This window comes from Pygoscelis adeliae, unplaced genomic scaffold, assembly GCF_000699105.1.
Source record: "Pygoscelis adeliae isolate BGI_AS28 unplaced genomic scaffold, ASM69910v1 Scaffold186, whole genome shotgun sequence".
NCBI classification, from domain to species: domain Eukaryota; kingdom Metazoa; phylum Chordata; class Aves; order Sphenisciformes; family Spheniscidae; genus Pygoscelis; species Pygoscelis adeliae.
Window position 1 is genome coordinate 2,454,992 of NW_008825071.1, and position 13,905 is coordinate 2,468,896.

General features: G+C 38.7%; 2 protein-coding genes across 4 annotated transcripts in view; one reads left to right on the forward strand and one right to left on the reverse strand.

Annotated features, from left to right (window-relative positions):
• Positions 1-13,905, reverse strand: part of LYRM4 (LYR motif containing 4) — a 134,386-nt gene that overhangs the window by 108,806 nt on the left and 11,675 nt on the right. The window lies entirely within an intron of this gene.
• Positions 625-13,905, forward strand: part of FARS2 (phenylalanyl-tRNA synthetase 2, mitochondrial) — a 246,633-nt gene continuing 233,352 nt past the window's right edge. For 2 of the 3 annotated variants that reach the window (XM_009326457.1, XM_009326460.1), the window contains exon 1: positions 625-704. The gene's annotated coding sequence lies outside the window, so the exon portion shown is untranslated. Of the gene's footprint in view, positions 705-8,618; positions 8,676-13,905 lie in introns of those variants that run through there. The other variant, XM_009326458.1, reaches the window with a different exon arrangement.

Here is a 13,905-nt window from a genome sequence, read left to right on the forward strand (position 1 = left end):
TAAGCAAAACTGTGGTTTACAATGGATGTGTAAAGCAGCAAAGATTAAGTGGATTATAAGTAGGCTATGTGCTTAGTTTTCTGACTGTGTGATGAGGGGAGGGGGAATACGATTTTCCACTTCTAATGTGTTTTCATTTTATATGATGCTATGCATCCTTATGACTTTTCTGGTAGCTTGCACTTTTGGTCCAGAAAAACCCCTAACAGTTTAAATATGAAGCTGAAGCAAAGAAGTCTAAAGAGAATGTTTCTGAGGCGGAAAGGAAACTGTGGAGCCATGTTTTAATTTGAATGAGGAAAACAATATACCCGTATTAGCAAATTGTAGTAACGGTAGAGTTTAAGATAAATTAATTCTGCATGATCCTTGACATTTTTTATCTTTCATCTTGTGTCACTATCAGTTTTATGTCCCCAGAGCTCTGGCCAGCATTCATGAAGTGCATTAGGGATATGTTTCTAAATATATCATGCTTCTGATGCATTTGTAAGATAAGATGAATTGTCAATACTTCCTTACATGCCTTCACACTTCTAGACAGAACTTTCTTTTTATTTTATTTCTGTTTTGTTTTTTTTATATCTGGGGTGACTGTGCCAAAATTTGTCTTTCAGCCAGTCCCTGAGAAGAAGATACAAAGCACTGGCTAAAGCTAATGGGCAAAGGAAGCAGAGCTGAGGAAATATTATCTCTGCTTGCGGGTAAGTAATTACAAATAAATTTAGCTTTCTGAATCTGTCTTTGACACCAGCACTGCCAGCCTTTTTAGGTAGTTCTCCATTTTAATTAATAATAATTAAAAAATCTATCTTCATTTTCACCAACTATTAAAGACAGGTATGCTAACTAGGTATGCTAACTATCTAACTTCACTTTCCATATAGATTTCATACATTTCCTTACTCCTAATACAAAGACAAAGAAAATAATGATACTTGAGATATAAAGATAGGTAGATAATAATAGGTAGATAGGTAGAAAATGATAATCTTCTGAAGGACAAATTCTATCATCTTTATATTGGAGTGTGTCCATATCTTTGAATATAATTCCTCTGAAATCTGTCCAACTACATAAGGAATAAGTTGCTGTTCAGTGTGAGAATTAGGTGAGTGTGAGTTCAGGTGGCAGAATTAGGTTCTCCTTACTTTACGAACTACTTAAATTGATGCAAGTTAGAATCCAGCATAGGGTGCTCTGGTGAATGGGGAGTGAGCTCAGTGAGATCTTGGGAGAGGTACTATTTATGGCCCTACAAATCCCACCGTTAACCTTCCAGTCTGTTATGTTCCTGTCCCCGTAGCAGAATAAGCTAAAGGCAATGTGTGTCTGTGTGTCTTCATAAAGCTTTGTGTCTTAGCTCAAACTGGGGATGAGGGTGGATTTAGGTGGGGATGCAGACCTATGAAATGGAGCTGCCAACTTTCATATAGGGATGGGTTTAAGACTCTACAGAAAGGCAGGAAAGAGGAAGGGGAGAAGAAATACTGTTTCAGAAAAACTGAGGTACTGTTCTGGCAAGATTTGTGAGAGTTCTTCTGCCTGGAGTCCTCAATTAAGTATCTCCCTGTTCTAGAATTTCTGTGATTAGCTTTTTCAGGTATGCTTTGTAGCCTAGGATCAGTTTTGCCCAAGATCAGTTTTGTGTTTTTTTGTTTTGTTGTTTTTTTTTTTCCTGGCACTATACATGCTTTGTTTCCTTTCATTTATTTTTTTATGCAGGTGATTTTCAGAATTGTTTAACTTTTGCCTTTTTTGGAAATGATTCCTGGTAAAGTATGTGTGCTGCATCTAAAATGGAGAAAAACAGATAAACAGAGCAAATTATCAGGGTCCTCACAAAGATTTAATGGTGCTTCTTTTAAAATTTTTTTTGTGTATGATTTCAAAATTGGTTTGACTTTCAAGACGGTGTTCAAGACCTTCATTGAGTGTGTCCTTATTTTGGGAAGTATTAGCATAATCTTTTCATTGTTTTCTTATTTATTTTGGCTGTAAACATAGCTTTTTTCCAACTTTTTTTTTAACTTTTACTTTATTATACTAATGACTTTCAGGGTGAAAAATTGCATAGTGCATTACACCAGCTTTTCCCTTGGGAAGATTATGTTCTAAAATGGACAGATATGGTATTGCACATGTAAAATTATCAGATATTGAGGAGGTAATTAAATATCAGCTTTATATAGGTTTGTTGAATTTAAAAAAGCTACTTGCTTTTTATATTGGCACACTAGCTTTGTCAAGTTTTATGGAAGAAAGTTGTTCTAAACAGGTAGAAGGATGTTGCTCGATAAAGGTTAGCTTTTTAGTTTTCTGTTTTCCCTTCTGTCCTCCTCCCTCCCTGCACAGATTGTGTTTCTTATTCCCCCACCCTTTCACTGCCAATGTATCTTATTCTGATACTGCCATTTTTTTGCCATTCTCTTGTGGTAGGTTATATTCTTAATATAATATTCATTCTAGAAACAGAAACTCTGCTGGATAGATGAAGACTTGAAGTATGTGGGAACACCATGCTTATTCTAGTTTCTTTTATCAGACACCCTGAGTTGTTTTTTAAATGTTTTTTTAATAAACACCACTTAAAAGATATTGCAGGTTCTACCAAATCCTATTTCCTCACCTGATATTAGGAGTTCATTTGACCCCAGTGTCCCCTGACTGCTCTCATTCCAGACCCTGAGTGACAGAGCCTGCTGGGCCTGTGTGGAACTTGATCTTTGAGCATGTTGCAAATTGCAATTCTACAAATGGTTTTAAAGAAAAAAAATATGAACAATTATTATGTTTTAATTTTGATTCTCTCAGTACGTGATGGACGTCGCATTAACTGAAGATTGTTTTGTCATATGCAACCTTAAGCTATGATAACACCTTATTCTTCGTTAATAATAAAGATTTGATTCTTTCATGTTATTTTCTTTTTTTCCCCTAACTTACATAGCTTCTTCCACCCAATCAATGTGTATGTCTTGGCTCAAAATGCAAGATGAGGGGATGTTGCCTTTGTTATCTAAAGACTGGATGGAGGAATATTTCTGTGTGCCATAGTTTGAGATGTGTATCCTGAGCTCTGTCTACGTTTCCTTTCACTGAGGCTTGTTCTGGAGGGAAGCGTGACTTTCAAGTAACTGGTGCCACAGAAGGGTTCTCTGACATAATTTAAATATATGGCTTTCTCAAGGCCTTTCAAAGAAAGGTTTCCTTTTGTTCTTTGTGCTGTGCTTTATCTGGAGTAAGTGTATCAACATTAGCAAGCCTTATAGGAGATGTTACCTGGTAACATTAAAGATAGTAAAGCACAAAGCTGCTGGGAGCCCATTATCCTAGGGTGCTGGGAGCCATGGACCCAAGTGTATCCTATTTTCTAGCATTAATGAGAGAGAAAGAAGTTGGTTACACTAGTCTTGTTCTTTCTGCTGTAACACTCAAACTTTTTTTTATCCTGTGGTAGCAGGACTGGATGGAGACACAGTTTAAACATGTATTTTAAGTCATACTTCCCTTGCTTTGCTTGCTACAGAATATCTTGGAACTAATTTTTCTTTAACAAGTTATAAGAGATGTCAACACCCCTTGAACACTGTAAAGGTAGTAGTGGTTAGACGTAATCAAATACAGTGTTACAAAGTGGGTGTGCCTGAATACATATGAAGTGTCATTGACTAAATTAATCCTAGCTGTAAACTTTAACGGAACCAGAGCACAGTTGTATCAGGAAATTAGAATAGGATTAAGCAAATCCATTTTAAAATTTGACTTGTATTTATTTGAATAGGCAGAACTTTAAATTCAGGGATTTTATTATAAAATTTCTCGTGACTATTTCTCAGCAGCATTATCTATAATTCAGTATTACTTGTTGCAGTTAAAGTACTTTTAAGGAAAAAGACTACACTTCTTTTACCCTTAGGCTTTAGACATAGTTAATTCATTTCTTTAGCTACAGTTACAGAAAATGTTTCATAATGTAAGTGGAATATTTGCAAATGGGTTTTCTGTGTTTTGATAACCTATATACATTCATAACTGTAGACTATACAAAGAAAAAATTTTAAGCTTGTTAATGGAGGTTGGCTAGGCAGTTAATTCTTCTGAGTCTTCTTGAGTGCACTTGTTCTTAAAAGAGCAAAGTAAGTCTTTCATCTTGCAGCCCAGCAATGTGTTGGAAGACTGATGAGGCAGTACAGAGGCTTGATAAAGTCATGTGGGATTTTGAAGAAATACATTATCCACCTGTGGTAAATTTTAGTGCTGGAATCAAAGAAATAGCACCAGAGTAGTTAAAAAATAAATATATATATATAGTAAATAAGTTTGCTAAAAAGACCAGGGTAAAGGAAACCAGACTGAAAATGTTTAGCAGTGCAATCTTACTTCATTTTTGTTTTACCTTCTGAAATTTGTATTGCTGTGAGACCAACTCTATTGAGACAGATACTGTGTGATTTCCTGAGACTTGCTGGCAGAGCTGTCTGTGTTGTTTGAAAATCCTGCTGTTCATGTGTATCTGGCATTTTGTGTAGGTTAAATGGGTTGGAATGAACTGTGTCATTTAGAAACTTACGTGGTGTGGTTGTTTTTTTTTTTCTTTTTACAACATGCCAGTCAATACTGCACTCTGTGTAGGCTAGCTGCTTTTTCCTCTACTTTTGTTTTATTTTTTTCCTGCTTTATTAGTATTTGCAACCCATGTGATTTGGGATTGGATGTAAATGATGATACAGAGTTTCTAAACAGATTTTGTTTGCTGTAACATAGTATATATTTGCAATTCTAGCCTAAGACTTTGGGTTAATAGTTCTTGGGAGATGAAGGGGTCTTCTGCTTCTAAACCCCATTAACTGTAAGGGAACACAACAGCCTAAATCACTAGCACATAAATGGAAGAATAAAAAAATCTGGTCATTGATTTCTAATTCACTCAGTCAACAGAAAAGAGCTCCAGTGATAGGGAATCATACCAAAGCAATAAAGGCTTTTGCATCATGTAAAGAAAAAAAGTGTCGGAGTAAATAGAATTTATTTCTTAATACAACTTGTAGGTTCCATTTACACATTTCAGAGATAATGGCCCTTATTAAGGAGAGTGAGCCGACAGCAGTGTTTTAAAGTAGAAGAAAGTCTCTCAAGTGTTTTTCAAGAGTGATATTAGCGCCTGGGTAAATTCATAGGAATCGTTTTTTACTCGTTGTACCTTAAACTATAATAGTCTATGTTATTCTGCGTCTATGTTATTCTGCAGCTATGTCTCTACTCAGTCAAGAGCTGAGTTTAGAACCACTTCTTACACATCTGGACCCAGTCAGAAAAACCTGCTAGCATAGTTTTTAATTGCATGCCTAAAAGTGGCTCTGCAGAAATCTGTGGCAAAGCAAAGCAGAAGAAAGATGGTAGGAATTTCAGTCATCATTTTCTGACACGTCTTTCTTTAGTCTCAGACAGGGGTTGAGTGAGAAGGGGCAAGCAGGCTGGGAGATCATGTCACATTCCAATTCTGCATTTCAGGGCTCCATGAGGGATGTTTTTGCACTGCATGGGAATAAAATCCTGCTGCTCTGACTCCCTGGTCACAAGGTTCCCAGTGGCACGGCATAGCTGTCCGGGGCTTCTGAGTAGCTACAGCAAAGGAGATCTGAGGTGTGGTAATAAAGGCTGTAGTAACACCTATCCCTTTCCATTGTTTTTAAGGTGGTTCTCTAACATGAAATAGAAGGAGGTGCTAAGAGTAGGCCTCTTTGGTTGTACCTACAAAACTTTTTGAACCTGGATGCGATGGATTTGATCAAAGAAAACGCCTTTTCCAACAATAAATGCTTGAAATCTGTCTTAGAGTAGGGAGGATGTAAGGTGGCCAACTAGGCAGCATTGCATACACAAGTTTTATTGAAACTATGTCTAAACACCATTTTTTATTTAAGCTTGTGTCCCTTTATAGATGGAATGTGAAGTTTTAGGCATAGACACTATTTCCCCTGTCGAAAGCTGACAACTCAAGTTTTCATTTAACTGACTGTTGAGTCTTGAACAAGAAAGATTTTTTTTTTAATTATTTAATTTCCTATGCAATGCTCATTAGATTTAAGACACTGTTTACGTGATGGCTAATAGCAATAATGCATATATTGGATTCCCAAATAAAGATTTTACAGTGTTCCTGTTGTCTAGCTCTGCTTTAAATGAATGAGAGCCTTTAGGCTGATCTGAATGGACATCTGCTGAAACTCTGACTACAAAGAGGCAGAACTAAGCATCTGTGCAGCACTGGGAGCTGAGTTTTGAGGTGCTGAAATTAAATTCTCATTTTAAATACAAACATTTAGTGAAAAATAGAATGTGAAAAAGCATTGTTAACAAGAATTGAATCAAAGGCTATTCATGTAGGTTTCATAAATGTAATGTCCAGTTTACTGAAGTTGTCTGACAATTGTGAGATTGCATTTCAAATGTAATTAAAGATAGATAGTTATTTGATCTGAACATTCATTTTTTATTTCTTTGACTTTAGATGACTTCAGATTATCTTTCTGTTAATCTTAGGAAGCCTTTTAAATTTAGTGTTCTATTTCCAGTACGTTGGACTGACATTTTCCATGCTCAGATATGGCAATATATTGCTGTAGTGGTTAACAATGTGGCACACAAATAAATTTCATAATGAGGGTAAACCTGTATGTGAAAGAAATAGTTGAAATCTTTTAAAGCTATTGATGTAACAATAATAGTAGTAGTCTGTTTTCCTTCAAAACTTGGAGTAGCCTCTAATACAGCTTTATGGAAAAGATTACTTAATTGTATGTAATGTAGTCAACTGTCAAATAATTAATTTAAAATTCAGATCTGAGGGGAGATACAAAATCTGTAGACTCATATGGAGTCCTTTTCACTTTCACACTGTTGGAGTGCTTTTGATAAAGAAGAAAGAGGATGGAGTAGCAGCTAGCTGTCTGGAACTGATCCACAGCTCATTGAATTAAATGGGAATTTTTTTCATTGACTTTGATCATCCTTGGATTGAACCTGTATGCATATGATTTAATTAGTAGCAAGCTTGGGAATGCTGGTATGTTGGCTTTTCTAGTGTCTTACCTACTGAGATGGTAATTACATAAACCAATATATTTGTATATCTATGATTTGGCAAGTGCAGAAGTACCCACAGTTGGCTTTACTAGTGCTGGACCTTCATTTAAAAGCTAGACATTTTACTGCTAAACCCCTTTTTCTTTCTTGCCAATTATAACATCAGATCTGATCATCTTATACTACACATAAACCAGATCTATTTCTATGTCATTGAAAATATTTCTATGCTGAAAAAGGGAACAGATTGTAACTTTTTTAACCACATCCAAAAAACCCCTTAAGTTATATTTAACATTAGTGGTTAAAAATGCAAACTTTTGATAGGCTGTCTTCGCCTGAGAGCAAAAAGGAGGTTCTAATGTCAAATGTTTAGTTGTCCAATAAAGCATGTTTTCTTCATGGATAATGTTGAAGGTATCTCTAGTAATGCTGTCATTTTGGTTTTGGTTTTGTTTTTAAAATGTGTAAAGTGGTGTAGCTTCATGTTGGGAGGTGCCTTTACATTTTACATGAGTTTGAGGAGCAACCAGAGGAAACCTCTCTGCATAAAGGCAAGTTTGCAGCAGGTTTGTAGGCAAAGCCATTGCACAGTCATAGTTCAGAATGGCCACATGTCTCATCTGAGCATTTGAAACATTTTAACCCTCAGCCAGATTTCTATCACATTAATCCATGCTGCGTTGTACCTTGTTAGGTGAGCTGCCCCAACACCTTAGCTGTGGCAGTTCATGAAGTTAAGATATTGTTCAGGGTGAGCGAGGAAGGGTGGTGGTAGCTGGCTGTGGGTATTCACACTGAACGCAGAGATTCCAGGTAGATGTGTCCTGTGTTTGCTTTGCAAATATTGGCAGACCCTGTTGTGAGTCTGAATGATTTACAGTCTAAGAGTTTATGAAAGCTACCAGGCTTCTTATGGATTAGTAGCATAAATAGAAATAGTAGGTATAAATACCAGCTACTTGGGTATTAGCTTAAAGCCTTTCTCAAATTGTGTAACTAGCCATAAATCTCTCAGTTGTGTAACTAGCCATAAATCTGTGGGTTTGCTTGTACTTTTGATAGTTTGCACCCAAATTTTAGCACAATAAATAGGAATTTTCTAAGGTGTCAGTTGCGTACCTGTCAATGAAAACTAGCCTAAAAAAATTAGGTCTGTGTCAGTCCAAAACTATTAAAAGGAGCCACAAATTTTTTTGCAGAGGCATTTAAAAGTTACTGGAATAACATACTGGACATACGCTGCTTTTGAGGCAGATATTACCTTCTTAAATAAACATGACATATGCTCAGGCTGTGCTGATGTGTGATTGTGCATCATCTACAGTGATGTTGGGGGACATGTCTTACAAGAATATCTCTGTATGCTTTAGGGAAATGTGCAGTTTGTGTTGCACAGCCCCTCTATGTACGTATGGTTTGACTCTACAAACTCTCTAGTAATCCCTGTCCATTTACAGTGAAATGCAATGGCAGCTTGTTTCAGATTTTTGGATGTTAATCAATCTGTTCACACTTAAATGTGTTGCAGCCCAGGGAAAGCAGTGAGTATCCCGGATGAATGATATGAAAGAAGTGAAGTGGATGTACGTAAGTGTAATCTTCCCCCAGAATGGCAGAGTGCCATTGTGTATTCTTTAGCAATGACCTTTATCAGTGAGAATAGACTAAAGTTGTATCATTTTTGAGAACCAGAGTGCTACTTTCACTTAAGCTGTTGCTGGGTGCTATGTTTTGCCATCACTTTTTGAAGATGCAGTTGGGTTGAGTTTAATGTTATTCTTAAAAATTCCAGTTTTTAAGCATACGTTCGTAAGGAAATGATGGCTGTGAGGTGGTATTTGTACATCTGTTGTCAGCCCTCCTTTTTCCACTTATCTTCAGTCAAATTTCACAAAGGGTGTCCAGATCGCCAAAGACAGCAAATTACAGGTGGTGTGTGAGAATAAAGGGCTTAATAAAGGAGAGAGACTGTATTAATGCCTCAGCTAAAGGAGAGGTAGCAGGATGAATTTGTCCCTTACCACTAAAGATGCAAACAAGCTTTGCCTCCAGACATAGAGGAAATAAAGTTCTGCTGGTTCTGCTGCTTGCAAAAAAAGCTTACTCTAAACTGCTTTCCCTGAGGATGAATTATGTTCTGTTGGCTGACACATCTTACAGAAGTGGAAAAGAGAATAGTGCTGTCTGAAATATTTTAAAAGAACTGAGAATGGATGGTTTATGAAAAAGTGCATGTGTTGTCTTTCAGACTATTTTAGAAGAATAGTGTGTCTACAGGAGGCTTGAGACAGAAGATGCTATTTTTCCCAGTCTGGGAGATCATTAGCAAATGTTGGAATTTCATAGAAATGATAATCAACTGTAAATGTAAGCTGTTAGACTGCTGCAGAGCAAGAAGACTGCTTAGACAATAAACCTTACAGTAACACATCTAGTTCTTCTAAAGCTGTCAGCATGTTGCCATCATCTCAAAAAGTATGCAATAGCTTGTCATAAACGTATCAACTTTCCTCCTCAAATGAACATCTCAGTTGGTGATGTATAAGATCTTAAATGAATTATTTTTAAATGAAAGCTGTTCTCATTTTGTGGTTTTAACTCCCCCTTACCACAATTAAATTCTGAAGTAGAAATATTCTAGATGTTTGGAATATAAATCCAAAACTAAGAGAAATCATTTTACAAACAGAAGTCCAATAAATCAATTAATCTGACTTTTTTTTAAATTCTGGTTGTTTGCTTCACTGTAGACATCACAGTGTATTCTTCCAGAATATTTTGTTTTTTCAGTGCTGTGGATAAGCAGTTCTGCAGGAGAATTCTGTTGTCTTCACCTTACGGAGTTGCAAAGTCCATCAGTATATTGTGTTGGTAGCTAGAAGCGGAAAGAAAAGAAGAGGTAAGGCATTTGTAGTACATCGTGTACTTCAGGTCAGGCATAGACAAGGTAGACAGTAAATGGGGTTTCTAAGACCTGAGAAGTGGATGTGTAAATGTGAGATTTCTCTTCATGTGTCTTGTCGAGATACATGTGCACCTTTGAATCTTTCCCAAGTTTTGTGTGTATAGTCTCTGCCCATTCTCCCTTTTTGAAAATATGAGTTAGCTCAAGTATAGGTTTGCTTTTGTGTGTTAGCAAGCAAAGTATTTTGTGGGTCTCTCTGTATGAGGAACTCACGGGAGACAGCATTAAATTCAAATTAGCTATAATTAGGTTGTCCAGAGAGGTTGTGGAAACTCTATCCCTGGAGACATTCAAACCCAACTAGACAAGTCTCTGAGTGACCTGCTTTGAACAGGGTGTTGGACTAGACCACCTCCAGTGGTCTCTTTGAACCTAAATTATTCTATTATTCTGTAATTCTATGAATTACAGAAGTAAAGTTTGTATTCATTTCTAAAGGAGGCTGGTTCTGGAGTTATTGTTACCTTTAGCAGGTGTTAAGTCCTGTCATCCCTAAGCCCAGCTCTGTGGCTGTCCATCTCTTGCTGTCATTAGGGTTTGCTTTCCTTGTGGGCAGTTCTGCTCCTCAGGAGATTGTAACTGTCAAGAGAAGCTAGAAAGTGGGAGATAGACCCTCATCATAACTGATGCATTAATTCTGTGGAGGACTGTATTGGGTTTGCGTGGCAAGGTTTTGGTAGCGGGGGGACTACAGGGGTGGCTTCTGTGAGAAGCTGCTAGAAGCTTCCCCCGTGTCCGATAGAGCCAGTGCCAGCTAGCTCCAAGATGGACCCACTGCTGGCCAAGACTGAGCCCATCAGGCTGGTAGCGCCTCTGTGATAACATATTTAAGAAGGGGGGGAAAAACCTGCACAGCAGCAGCCAGAAGAGAGGAGTGAGAATATATGAGAGAAACAACTCTGCAGACACCCAGGTCAGTGAAGAAGGAGGGGGAGGAGGTGCTCCAGGTGCCGGAGCAGAGATTCCCCTGCAGCCTGTGGTGAAGACCGTGGTGAGGCAGGCTGTCCCCCTGCAGCCCATGGAGGTTAACGGTGGAGCAGATATCCACCTACAGCCCATGGAGGACCCCACGCTGGAGCAGGTGGATGTCCCCGCAGGAGGCTGTGACCCTGTGGGAAGCCCGCACTGGAGCAGGCTCCTGGCAGGACCTGTGGACCAGAGAGAGAGGAGCTGATGCTGGAGCAGGTTTGCTGGCAGGAGTTGTGACCCCGCGGGGGACCCACACTGGAGCAGTCTGTTCCTGAAGGACTGCACCCCGTGGAAGGGACCCACGCTGGAGCAGTTTGTGAAGAGCTGCAGCCCATGGGAAGGACTCGCATTGGAGAAGTTCATGGAGGACTGTCTCCCATGGGAGGGACCCCACGCTGGAGCAGGGGAAGAGTGTGAGGAGTCCTCCCCCTGAGGAGGAAGGAGCGACAGAGACAATGTGTGATGAACTGACTGCAACCCCCATTCCCCATCCCCTTGCGCTGCTCGGCAGGGAGCAGGTAGAGAAATCGTGAGTGAAGTTGAGCCCGGAAAGGAGGGAGGGGTGGGGGGAAGGTGTTTTTAAGATTTGTTTTTATTTCTCATTGCCCTACTCTGATTTTTGCTTGGTAATAAATTAAATTAATTTCCCTGAGTTGAGTCTGTTTTGCCCGTGAGGGTAATTGGTGAGTGATCTTCCCCTGTCCTTATCTTGACCCACGAGCCTTTCGTTATATTTTCTCTCCCCTATCCAGTTGAGGAGGAGGAGGAGTGATAGAGTGGCTTTGGTGGGCACCTGACACCCAGCCAGGGTCAACCCACCGCAAGGACTTAATAACTGAGATTTTAAACAAGAGTATGCATGCTGTGAGCAACAGGGATGTGGAGGAGAATTCCAGATACACAGAGCCCAATGGTTTAGTATCTGGATCATGTTATCCTGGAGCTCAAACTTCTTTCTGGAGCGGACTAAGTTGGAATGACTGAACCCAAAGAGAGGGCTCATGTATCCTGAGAGCAAGGTTCAACAAAAACTCTTTTCTTTTGCTTAGCCCTGCAGTTTTGGAAGGGTGTTTTAAAACTTCGTTTCTCTAATCTTCCATTTGTACTGAGAAAGCTGCTCCTTTATGGTACTCACCACCAGTGAGAGGAGGCTACGAGTAACAGCAGTAGTTAATTACCCATTTTGAGAATTGGAGGTATCCATTTTTCCCATACCAGGGGAAATTAATGCAATTCCAAAATGTGGTGGAGGAATGCAACTCTCGCTGTATTTTCTGTATTCCTTTCCCATTCCTTCTATTAAAGTTTTTTGGAGCAGTGGCAATACTCCAATGTATGCTTGAACAATTAGTACGGTGGGCCATCTAATGCCAATTTGATTGCCTGAGCTCCATAGTACATGGAAAAATCCTCTATGCAACTTGAAGTGGTTTGACAAAGGAGGATGTATTTTTCCAGTCCCTATTCCCCATGTGCATACAAGCAGAAACACACATGCACCCGTCATTGCAACCAAGCAACCTGCTTTTTGGAGATCATGCCTCAATTGTGCATGGTCAAGCCAGAATCTGGACCTAGGTGAACTTATTCTGTTACTGGAAATATTCGAAGTAATTAGATTTTAAAAAAGAATGCTAGTGATTTCAAATTGAATTGCTTTCCATTGCTTGAAATATGAGGTGCTGTATAAAAAAAGAAGACAACAAGCTAGTAGTATTTTTACAGGCTCTCCTTCAAGATGCTGGTCTGCCAAGCGTATATTAGGTAATATATTTACATCGTGAAATGGTGTCTTACTATACTTCACCCTTAAAATGTAATATAATTTCATACCTAGCAGCTGTCAAACTGTACCCGTTCAGAGCATCAGTGATGATGTTTTATAAAGATCTCATCACCAGATGTGAATACAAAATTCTTAGAAAATCGTGGTGATATTTTCTACTGATGATTGCTAATAGAGCTTCCCTTCTGATGGGCTGGCCAGCACCTTTTGATATTTATAACCTGTGATTTGCATTTGGAACTAGAGTCTCTAGCTTTTACCATCATAGGAAGCCAGAGCATAAACAGAGCGAGATGTGAAGCATGCTTTCCGTAGAAAGCTGTTTATGGTAATTCTTGAGCGTTCTCTGTTAATCCTGGACTAAAATCCTAGACACAAATAAACCACACCCTGGGGAATGAATGTGCACCAGGCACTGACGACTGCTATGTAATGTAAGTGATCTTTCTCTCTTCTAGTCATCATCATCATCTCTTCTTATAGAAGGTAATAAATAATACAAATAATTTAAAAAAGCTGATTCTTTAATATTCAGGGGTAAAGGCTCTGGGCCGACTGTTGCAGCTAAGACAGCTCTCTGCCATTGCTTAGTAGCAACAGGATGTCTTACAAGTGGCATAAAAACCTGAAAACCTCCCTTTCTTGGCTTCTCCAGATGCTATAGAAAAAGATATTGTTAGGTTCACTTCATGCCTTTACTCTCTTTTTGATTGTTGCAAGAAAAAAATGCGCCATTTATTTTCTCAATGAAATGCCAAGTGCTCCAAGATGAGATTAACTCAACAGAGGAATGCAAAACCTTTACTACAACAAGCAACTTTACCCAGATGACTTATTTGCTGAAAATAATTAAGGATGTCTGGGTAGCTGAAAACTTCAATCTACTGTGCACCAGAAGGAGCATCTGGTTTGTTTTGCTCATTTGTTCGCTTTGCTCAGAGAAGTTTCCTCATTTTCCAAGCCAGCCAGGAAAACCAGCAGAATTATTGAAACAAAACTCCCTCTATCACACTATGATAAGGCCAAATAATTAGATTCATACCCGTAGAGTGAATACACAGAACAACTTAAAAACACCCCCCCTCCCCCCCCA